This window comes from Periplaneta americana, chromosome 13 (genome assembly GCF_040183065.1).
Source record: "Periplaneta americana isolate PAMFEO1 chromosome 13, P.americana_PAMFEO1_priV1, whole genome shotgun sequence".
Lineage (NCBI taxonomy): Eukaryota > Metazoa > Arthropoda > Insecta > Blattodea > Blattidae > Periplaneta > Periplaneta americana.
In genome coordinates this window covers 47,337,236-47,349,278 of record NC_091129.1, presented here as the reverse complement: position 1 = coordinate 47,349,278, position 12,043 = coordinate 47,337,236, and the positions used below count along the sequence as shown (strand labels likewise).

Below are 12,043 nucleotides of genomic sequence, written 5' to 3'. Positions count from 1 at the left end.
TGAGGGGAAAAGTGATTATAATTTATATATATATATATACATACATACATACATAAGAGTGAAATTACGTGAAGGAAATAAAGTTCTGAAAAATACGTTCCAAAACCTGGAAAGGACAGTAATACTAGAGTGATATTACTGTAAATAGTATACTAAGAAATTGAATGCCATAGACATTTAAACAGATAGTTTTAGATTATAATATTCGTTGTGAAATAATAATAACAATAAATGTATTTCATAAATTGTATATTAATTATTTATGTACATTAGAAGGCTAGGAAATTAATGTAGGACGTAAGAATGAACCATGAGAAAATCATTAATTATGACTCAAATTCCAGTTCAAAATTCGTTTTTTATTCGTCTTTTCATCAGATCACTGACACCATAAGATTACATTGCAGTGCAATAATTTGTATTTGAAATTTGCGTCTGAATCGAATTGTTTCATATTAACAATTTTCAATAAGCAGCAAAACCTCAATTCAATATTATGGTAGGCAATTATTGCGTAATATTAAAAATAAAAGTGTTATGGTGGGATTGAAGTGCGGTCTTATGATATAAATTGGAGAACTATAATAACATATAATATAAATACTTAAAGTTTTTGTTTTCATAACGTTGATCTGAGGTTTCACAATGTTTACTGACATATCAATTACAGCATAGTATTATGTAAACACAAAATTATTTATATATGTATATAATCTGATTCCAAATAGACATACATAGACACAAGTAGGCCTACTGTGCATCCATGGTCATAGTACGACGAAATCAATGCTATAAATTATGATGACTTTGGATCGTCTCCATGCTTAAATAAATTGTTAATGAAAGAGGTAATTGTACCAAAAACGCCTCCGATTACTTTTACTGGAATTGATGCAATTGAAGTAAAGAGATTAATAATTCCTCTCACGAAACCCACAATCTGCAAAAAAAGAATGACATTATATTTGTTAATTAATTGTTATTACACGACTTGTATGCGTTTCTTTATAATTAGAAGCATATGAACAGAAATATTTCTGGATATTTCTTCCCCCTCAAATCCCTTAAGCGATACTGCAAAAGATAAAAAAAATTCTATCACCCAGTATATTATGATTTTTTTGTTATTGTGAAACCGATTCGAAAACTTATTGTGTCAGGGAACGTAAATGGAAAAGTCGAGAATAAGAAATGACGATGAAGTATTTGTAAGATTAGGGGGAAAAATTGTATAAAAGAGTAGTCTAAAATGAATACCGAATTCAAATTTGTGAACAATATCAGTTCAGATGCATTACCATGTTATTTCAAAAGGAAGATGTGCATAATATACTCAAAAATATATCTAAGAATCAAAAGTGAATAATTGACCTCACCATGTTACACAAAAAACGGTCTGAAAAATATTATTTTGTATGGCAATTAGAGGAGAATTACTTATTAATAGGATAACTTAATTGTTAATATTATTTCAAACAACTCCAAAATATCGTATTCTAGAACAATAAAGAATTAAGTTATATTACAATTTAGAGAGAGAATATACATTATATTATAGTCGTAACGCCTGAACGGCTTCTTTGCATTTGCGTCCTTAAAGATTTATTGTGCGTAACACTCTCTCTTTTTTTATTTCCAGTTTAACGTAATACTCTTAATGAAGCAAAGCAGTTTTCTGAGGTCAATATCAATAACCTCATCCGACAAGGGGAAGGAGTAATCTAAATGTCAGAGCCTTTAGCGAGCAATAGCTTTACAATCCCAAAATATGTGAATCATTGTATCGGTGTTGCAATCACGGAAAAAGCAAAGTTACACATTACTTCAGCCATCATTTTAATTGTTTATTTACAACGCTTTTTCAACTCCTTTAGTTATCTAGCATCTTAATAAGGTGTAGGTGATAATGTCATCGAAAATAGTCCCGGGTCCTGGCCTGAAAGTTACCCAGCATTTGCTCTTAATGGGTTGAGGCAAAAGCACCGAAAAAACGTTAACCAGGTAACTTGTCCCTTTCAGGATGTGAACCCGAGCACGTTCGTTCAAGGTCAGGCATGGTAACCGTTACTTCAAAGCGGTGAACTCAACCCATCTTAAAAAGATTATTTATAAGAGGAGAGTGTCCAGAGGGAATGCCAATAATTGTCCTTAAATCCTGCTTATTTAATGTGACAAGGTCTCTAGCTCTGTCACCAGATTAGGTTATAAACTTTTTAGCATTGATTAACTTAATAATATTGTTCCAATAGTTAGTTTTGTTTTCTGTTTTCCGGATTTCACTTTTCTCATAAGATGTCTTTCTGGTACACCACAGAATGCCTCTGAGCCAATAAAAGTTAAATTCGTTCCCTTTCTTGTCAAGGCTGTCCTATTTTTCGTAGCATTCACAATCTTTTTGTCTTGGTAACCACATCAAAGTTACTTTGTTTTGTTCAGCCAGTAGATTAAGTATTGAGAAATAGTTAAAAACTAGTTTAAATTCAAAAGTACGAATACCAAGAGCTTTGAACGTAGCCTCGCTGTCTGATAGATCATATATCTTTGCACCATGCATATCCTTATTGGTATTTTCATGAGCGCAAAGTTCTATGTTGTGCTATTCCGCCTGATAATTACGACATATTACTCAAAATAGTATACGAAATCTTTATGAGGCACGATTAAAGCAAAATTCTTTATCGAAACTAATGGTAACGTAGTAGGCCTACATAATTCAGAAGGATGTTATGAAGGTTTGGAAACAAACCACGAAACCGCAGAAAGGTTCTAGTGTATGTAATAAAAAGAGTAAAATAAATAATTGGGAGAAAATGATTAAGGTGAAAAAGGTTGCTTATAGTAAGTGGCTCATTGCTGAGAGTCGAGAAATATAATTATAAAGAGTGTAACATATATTTTAGAATAAAATAGCATAATTAAAGAAGAATACTTGGAAGAAACAGTGAGAGGAAATTGAAAGAAGGTTGGGTGGATGTCAACCATCAGACTGTTGGAGGATATTGAAAGAAATGAGAGAAAATGCGAGGTAGGTGCACCATAGATTTTCTCACAGGGATAAGATATTGCTCTGGTTTTTCGCAGAAAATAAAGGCACCAAATCAAAATTCCAAATATCCCACCATTTTAATAAAATAAAATCATATCAATTACGGTTCGATAAGTAGCCCTCAATTTTAAACTAGTGAAATATAGGAGAGATCTTCCCTACAAATTTGATTATAATTATATGCTCCAAAATTACATCTAATCAACATTACCCAGCGAAACAACTTCTATATTTGCATAACTGAAAGTGAGTGGAAAGCATCTAATATTATTACTGTATATACATATGCCTGTACATGTAAATACACAGGATCCTTTCAATTTGGTAAGAAAAAGTGGGACTACCACAATCTTCACAATTTATACATAACAAATGCAATTTTTGCTTGTACTGGAAATTAAAAATTTTGTTAGCGAAGCACTACAAATAGGTTGTTGCACTGGTCAGTCCTGTGGAGATAGTTATTTGTTAACATTGCAGATAGTCATAGACAAAAATATCCATATAGCTAGTAAAATATAGGCCTACAGAATTATTGGAATAATCCGAAGTTAATAATCTGAAGAAAGAATTTTGTAGATGTCCATCTAATATAGCAATGCTCCAAGAAGCCTTTAATTTCATTCACTCTTCCTTCACAACCAATATTCACCCGCTGGAGGACATGGTTGGGGCAATGGTATATTATGTCGAATGTTTAGAAGATGTAGCTAGTGTAGTAAATGGATGATATGAATAATAATGCAGTAATTAGTGTTATTAAGAAAATTTAGTCACTAGTATGAAATGTACGTGAATAATTATCCATGAATCCTTGGAAATTGGCATCTTCTAAATCCATTTCAGACCTTAAACTGAAATTTATTGCAGTTAACAAATCTCAGTAAATGTTGTTAAGCAAATAATAGCGCTAAGGGAAGTATAAGTTTGATCCTCATGTATCTTAAATCTTACTAGCTTTTGGAAGAGTACGAAAAACGTGTAAGTTAAGTGGTGACTAAGAACAGAAACTACGCGTTTTCTACCAGATTAAATCGGATGGAAGTGAAAAGAAATTCAAGTGACGTTCCTAATTACGGGCGTAAGAGGTCGAAAAGTATAAGAAAATGTTCCAAAACAAGAATAGCAAACCAGAAAAATCCATAGTTGTTGCAGCATTAACAGCAACAACGTAAAAATGTTAGAGGCATATACATAATTACGCCTCGAACGTAACGTCCTGGTATATCATCATGTTAGGCTCAATTCATGAAAAGCTCCCAGATTCTGGTCTTCGTGGGGAAAGAATATTGTCATGAAATTTCTGCCAGTATATGGAGCAGATGCCCAATCAGCATTGTAATGAATTTGGTTGGATGGTAGTTTTCCTCTGCTGAGGCAAGTGGACATGAGGCCAACAATCAACTGGTCGGCTTGACCGTCTATTTGCTGTCGCGTCATATTAGATTAGGACACAGTTTTATATAACATTTTTGCCTCAGAATGTCTTCGGAAATAAGTTCCGCAAGTGGTGGTACGTCCTCGTGAATCACCCTATATATATATATATATAAAACCGAAATCATATCATTCCTCTTTCGTGGATTATCTATGTTAGTTAATAGATTTGATGAGAATGAGGATGATCGCGTTAATTAAAAAAAATACTTAATAAAACAGAGGATGCAATTGTTGGAAAGTGAATTTTCGCCTTTTTCCCGAGGATATTTTCATGATCTCATTTCAGTTGCAGTGTAACTAGAACCCAAGATGATATCGCTACTGGAATTGCAGTGTTACACTTTAACCTCGACACTACGGGTGACCCAGATAACAATTAAAATACTTTAACATACTATCATGTAAAAGTAATGATGCACATTACGTTAATAAAACGTAAGAATGGATATAAATGAAACTGAAGTAAAGAGATTTTTAGATGTAACTTACTTTGTGTAAACTGTAGGCTAAATTTTTATCATCTTACCAAATTGAGAATATAACTTTCTGAGCACAGAATACCACAAGTTCATAGTTAGGAGACCCACAAAATAGCAGGATTTAACTTGTTTTACATTTCAGGTCTTCATATAATTTACGTAGGTTATACAATATTTCTTATGCTTTAAATACAGGTAAAACAGTCTTTTAAAGATAAGTTAAATGCTTATGAAAGAAAATAAAACTAATTATATACATACAGCATCCAAAAATCCACCAGATTTGTCATCTCCTGTGGCTGGTGTTGGATCTTCTGCTTGTACTTCGTAGTATCCTAATCAAAGCGGAATCTTTACTTAATGACACTCTCTCCTGTTATAGTACATTTTATATAATTCAAGTAACTTGCAGAATGAACTTTAACATTAATGTTTAAATATAAAAGCAGTATTAAACAAATTTCTTATACATTTTTCTCTATGCATTGCCATTTTAATGTTATTTATTTCATTCATTGGAATTTTATTTCCCGTCAGATTTACACCACTTTTTTAATTCGAGGATGCGGGTGACAAATAGGATAAGTCAAATTTTAACAAAAATATCTTCTATTGGCATTGTTAAGCAAAATGCACACTGCATGATAATCCCAACGGAATAAATGAGACTATCAAGTGCAAAACTCGCCTTATCCAAAATTAAAATAAAAAATGAGTTACATATGGGATGTTGTACTTCTTGCAGCTCTATCTACTGATATAGTCGGTGTGTGCACATCTTGTCTAATTCCTCTTCCATAGAGCTCACAAAAACTACTATCAAATGCAAAACTGTCCACATCCATTACAGAGCTTCGTGCAAAACCAAGTCTGATCCATCTAACAATTTTGAGCAAAACTGTTCTTATCCAAAGTTTGCTGCACTACTATTAAAACATGAGGATCAAATCTCGTCTTATCCAACGTTAAGAAAAACACAAATTTCTATGCTGGATAATATTATTTTGGCAACCCTGCATCGAAAAAGCTTAGAGGTGGAGACAAATTGTCACAAAAGAACAACAGTAAGAGAGAATTATCGGTCAGATCTGTGTGTGGGCAAGACTATTTTAAAACGACGAAAAATCTTATATATGCTTTCTACAAGGAATCTGAATATAGGTATTGCAACAAAGTAAGAAAAATTGAAAGATGTAATTAATTTATTAAAGAAACATTTTGATGAGAACTAGGAGGAGAATGAAAATCTTGTCTATTACAGAAATGTAATTTCTCAGAATACAGGTAGCGTGCAAATTAATGCGAACAACGTAATTACTTATGCAAAAACACTCAAACGGGATAAAAAAATCTAAGACATACCTCAGTAATCTATGTGGCCTCCCTTGTTCCTAATAACAGCTCTGAGACAACTTGGCGTTGATTCCACTAATTTCCCACAAATATTCTTCATTTCTTCATCGCGAAACCATACACCAATGAGGGCAGAAATCATCTTCTCCTTTGTAGAACAATCCATTTTTTGCGTTCTTCTTTTGCAAATTGACCACACGTTGTCAATGGGGTTGATGTCGGTTAAGTTGCCTGGCCAGGGGAGTACCTGTATATTCTTCTTGTTGAAGAATTCTGTAGTTTTTCGAGACGTATAGCATGGTGCCAGATCTTGTTGGAACACACCTCTGCCATCCGGAAATGATTTTTGCAGCTGGGGTACGATTCTGGTTTCCAATAAGTGAATATATTTGTCAGAATTCATCATTCCCTTGATAGGTATTAATGCTCCAGGCCCTTCATGTGTAAAACAAACCCAAAACATTACTTTAGGGGTGTATTTGGGTGCTTGTTGGAGATGAGCTGCTGTTACTTTTTCGGATCCTTTCCGTACGTAAGAAACACGGTGGCCGTGGACCTCGAAATGAGACTCATCGGAAAAAAGTACATTCTTCCAATCATTCACTGTCCAGTGTTGATGTAATTTTGCCCACATTAAGCGTTTTTTGCACATAACAGGGGTTAGCAGTTGCTTCTTAATAGGCTTACGAGCCCTTCGTCCAGCTTCCAAAAGCCTACGGTGCACTGTTGTGACGTGAATATTCGCCCCAGTGGTAGCCATTAACTCGCGGGTTAAGTCGACAGCAGTTAGTCTAGGATTTAATTTACTTTTCCTGACAATTAAACGGTCATCTGCAGGTGAAGTCTTCCTTTTCCGGCCACAGTTTCCTTTTTTTCTGGGGTGTGATGGATCCAGTCTCCCTGTATCGATTTATGATCGAATTAACAGTAGCCAAACCGATGTGACATTCTGCAGCAATTTGCCTCTTTGTCATAGAAGAATGCTCTGCTAATGTTATAATTTTAGACCGTTTTCGTGGAGTTGTATCCATTTGTGAAGACGACAGAATGTACACAGGATTGCAGTATTAAGTCTTCAACACAACTGAAATGCTTATAAGTACAAAACGACAGGCAAAATGTCACATATTATAAAAAAAAATAATAACAGACCTTCAACAATGGAATTACACGTACTACAGATGTCAATTAAAGCGGTATGAGCAGCTGTGAGGCCAACAATGACAGAGAATGTAAAAATAAGTCGTGTTCGGATTAATTTGCACGCTACTGCAGATCGCAATGAAGAGTAGGATGTGTTTTGCAATAGTTTCATGGAAGTTGAAGGAGAACAACTCAGAATTTGAAATGGGATATTGAAAAAAAACTACATATGTGAATATAGAGAGTTTTCATTTATCTTTTTATACTGTGAAAGTGTTAACATACAGAGTGTCTCATTTATCTTGTACACCTAATATAACTTTTTTGTTTGGATAGGTATTGGGATTTTTGTTTTTGAGCGTTATGTTAGAACGAGGGGTCAACATGAGTGTGGAGATTTGGTGTATGTAACTACATTATGGTATAAGATACACGTGACGTCATAAATTTTTCAAAAAGCACTACATTACTTTAATCATTTTACATTGATTACACACATTAAGACAAGTTCAAAAATGTATCAGTGTCACCTTCTTAATCAATAACAACAATGTGATAATGTTATGATTTGAGAGTCACAGAAAATGTTCCGAATGGTGGCCATTCACATTAATGCACATTCGAAGGCGTTCCCCGAAAGACCGTAGGACTGCCCGACATGTTGCTGACTGAATGGACACAAAAGCATGTCGAATGCGTTGCTGCATGTCGTCTGGTGTTGTCAGAATGCCCTGGTACACACTCACAATTCCTCACAGGAAGAAGTAAAGTGGCGGTAGGTCCGGAGAACTTGCAGGCCACTGTACCTGGATTGTGACGTCGACAGTTTTTGTGGTTTGTTTACATGTTAAGACAGCAAACACAGAACACACGACGTGTACGGACGTCAGTCGTCTTTCGTTTTGTGTAAGTCAATTCACAAGATGAATGGGGCACCACAACAAACGCCACATTCTGGTGGCATTCATTTTGCATTTTGTTGTTGTTATTGATTGGGAAGGTGACATTGTGGTACATTTTTGAACTCGTCTTAATGTGTGTAATCAATGTAACATGACTAAAGTATGTAGTTCTATTTGAAAAATTGATGACGTCACGTGTATCTTGTACCGAAATGTAGTTACATGCACCAAATCTCTACATTCATGTTAGCCCCTCGTTCTAACATAACTCTCAAAAACAAAAATGTCAATACCTATCCAAACAAAAAGGTTATAATAGTCGCACTAGATAAATGGGACATTCTGTATAAAGAATAGTATGCGTATTTGCACTAAATTATAAGAAGTTATTCATTTATTTTATGAAGCAAAGATAGTGAATAGTAAATGAGAAAATTAAAGCTATTTTTTATAAAAGCATATGTTGTAACGACCAAAACTTGTTTTATCAACAACAGTACAGTGCAAAACTCGCCTTATCCAAAATTAAATTGTGTTTCACTGCCGCAATATTGGTGTCTGATTTTTCATATGATTCATGTTAGATTTAGGGCCTTGTAAGCAAATGACAGCATTAAAACACATTTCAAAATCTTTACGCTTTGTCTTGCAGAGGTTTTTCCTGTTTTCTGACAAATCACTTTAACTGGATAAGGCGAGTTTTGCATTTGATAGCCTCAAATATATCCTCTTTCTATGTTCTGCAGTGCAGTTGAACTTTCTGAGTCAAGTACAGAAACGGTGTATATAGAGCGCGAAAAAGAGGATCAGTATAATTACTTTGCAAAACTTCTCAAATTTGAATATGATTGAACCACAAGTATCTTACTCCAGGACACACTTATATACAAAATGATAATGATTATATCATTGTGGAAAAGAAAAAAGACAAAATTTATCAATCCTCTTCAGCACACCCTTGATTCGTCTCAAATCATTCGACAGCTGTGGGAATAAAATGCCAATGATTGTCTCAGATCTCAATTTTTAACTGATATTTTCACTATGCAGGACTCTTTAACGCTGTAGTTCTACTCAGAACGACAGATGTGGAACAAAATAACATTAAATGGAGGAAAGGTAAGTGGTTGTACTACCAAAAACACAAAATAAATATTTTTTGAATATATTTTTAATGAGGATGCCGAATTAAGATAATAGTCTTTAGTATGAAGAAGGAGAGTAACACTATTCCTAAAATCATAAAAAATACTATGATATACCACAGAGCATTTTTCACAGAGGTGTAACATTGCATATAACAAAAATGTACTTCCTCATCGAAAACTTTCAAAATAATATTTTGCTCTTCATCTCATTTCAATATATTTACGTATTGCTTATTTTCATTGTACTACTGAATTGTATTAGTAGATACTGATAAAACGTAATTAAAATTGTAATCGTGCGTTTAATTTTCAGATATCTCAATTTCGATAAATTTTAATTAACCCATTTTTCACGCTCACCTACGAATTAAAGCTTGAAAATACATTATCAAATCTATTTATATGATATCAGTTACCAATTTTATTTTGTGCAAACACTACTTATATCATCTGATGTACAACAAAAGTATATATAAGTCCTAAAATTCAGACCTTATTATTCTAAAAATAAAACTACCTCCAATTAGTATCTCGAATTAGTATCATAGTGGACTGATGAAACTATTGCAACTCCTGAACGTTATTTAGGTTTACGTGCATTGCCATGGTACTAGTAAGTATTGACATGATGTATGTTTTTACATTCTAGTTGCCTTAAAAATTGAAATTTCAATTCTTACCATGGAAATTAATTTCTCTATATATGCTTGCGATATGCTTTATTTTCAATGAAATTACTGGAACTGAAATGGTATAAATTACCAAATATTATTTTAATGTTGTAAACTGTCGTTCGACATTAGCAGACTGTCGGTAAATATCGGTAGCACATTCGTTAATTCTATATCACGATTTGTCCACTGATGATATTTTACGTTAAATAATGTGAAGCAATTCCTTCGCAGCATCCTCATTTATCCATCAAAACTAGCAACATTAGCATTTTGTATACATACATCAAACAGAAATGGAAATCTGAGGAGTTGTTCGATATTTTTGTGAACTTTTTTAAATACTAAATTTTGGTACTGTTACTTTAATGAGGAAAATACATTTCAATAAAAAGTAATTTTCATATACTGCCGAACTCTAGTTACAGGACTTGTATCGAACCAAACAAGCGTTAATTTAATTTTTAATTCATTTATTATGTACTTATTTCAACAGCATGCGTTTATTAGTTTCGGACTTAGTAATAGCGTTATGATTTTCCTATTCGCATCCAATACTTCTAATAAACCCGAAGTTTTAAAATTCACAGCATAACATCCTAGTACGTCATAACTTCGATTATTTAGTTAGTCCTTGCTCGTGAACGCCTTCGAACCTAGATTAAGCCAGTCAAAAATCATTTACTTCAAACTAGCTGAAATGAGTAGTTCTCCATACAAATCTCGAATTCCATCTGCATATTGATCAATAACGGGTTCTTAAAGTTCTATAAAATTAAAAACTTTATACTGAGTAATGTCTTTGGTCATTTTGTGAAAGAAATCATGGGTATTGCAGCGTTCCTTTTATCACATGGATCAGAAAGTATCATATTTTTTAAGTCTTGCAATTAAGAGAAAGTATGCCACAATAAAAGTACAAATAATAAATTATCATCTTTATTTATAAAAACATGACTTTTTTAAGTAAATTTTGCCACCATTTTTTTCAAAGAATCTAATGCAGCGTAATTTTAGAGTGAAATTTATATACTCATGCAAATTTTGTAGTGGAAATTGTCAATTGCAAGCATTTACAAATATTTTCGCTTCCTTTAAGACTTCGAAATACTAATTGAAATCAATTTTGTTTCAATAACTCGCATATTTCAACTTATGGCTGTAAGTACTTACCTACGAAAGCGAGTACAACCACATAAGCAACCAGCAAAGTGAAAATGGATATCTTCATCATCGTAGAGATTTTATAGTGCTGCCAGTGTCACTTGCAAATTGTGAAGAATGACACCGAAATGTGATTGTCTTTTCCTGTTCATTCATATATATAGTGATTATTTGTTTTACGTGTCAAATTCGTATATCAAGAATGATGACATCTAGCCTATATCTCTTTCTTAGAAAAAAAGGCTTTAAAGTACGTATATCACATAATTGTGAAATTCTGCTGACAAAACAAGTTTCTTTTCCTACAAGAGATTAGGCCTAACTGTCGAAGGTTACATTAATAATAATATTCATTTGTAATGGAACTATCTTAGAAGGCTGGAATGCGATCACTGTAACGGTTAGATTGTGTTTCAGGGGTGCACATAAAAGCGGGCCCTATAATATTCATTATTTTAATTCACATATCGCCTTATAAAAAGGGAAGAAATCCGATTATAAGAACATTCATTAATATTAACTCAAAGACATTTTACTTATTTCATTAACTATCTAACATTTCGTTCACATGAGAGGAAATGCCAATTCCCAAATCCGGTCTATAAATTTAAAAATGTAACCCAACGACACCATATTATGCAAAATTGCCTTCAATTTTAAACCCCGTGTTCAACAAGACATGGAAAGTCCTAGAGAA

General features: G+C 33.4%; 1 long non-coding RNA gene across 1 annotated transcript; it reads right to left on the bottom strand.

The window, feature by feature from the left end:
* Nucleotides 1-328: 328 nt before the first annotated feature.
* LOC138711564 (uncharacterized) lies at nucleotides 329-11,466 on the bottom strand. The gene is made up of 3 exons (XR_011335385.1): nucleotides 11,356-11,466; nucleotides 5,227-5,300; nucleotides 329-940 (listed from the first exon to the last, which is right to left on the bottom strand). It is a non-coding gene; the product is annotated as an uncharacterized lncRNA (long non-coding RNA).
* Between the last annotated feature and the right edge of the window lie 577 nt (nucleotides 11,467-12,043).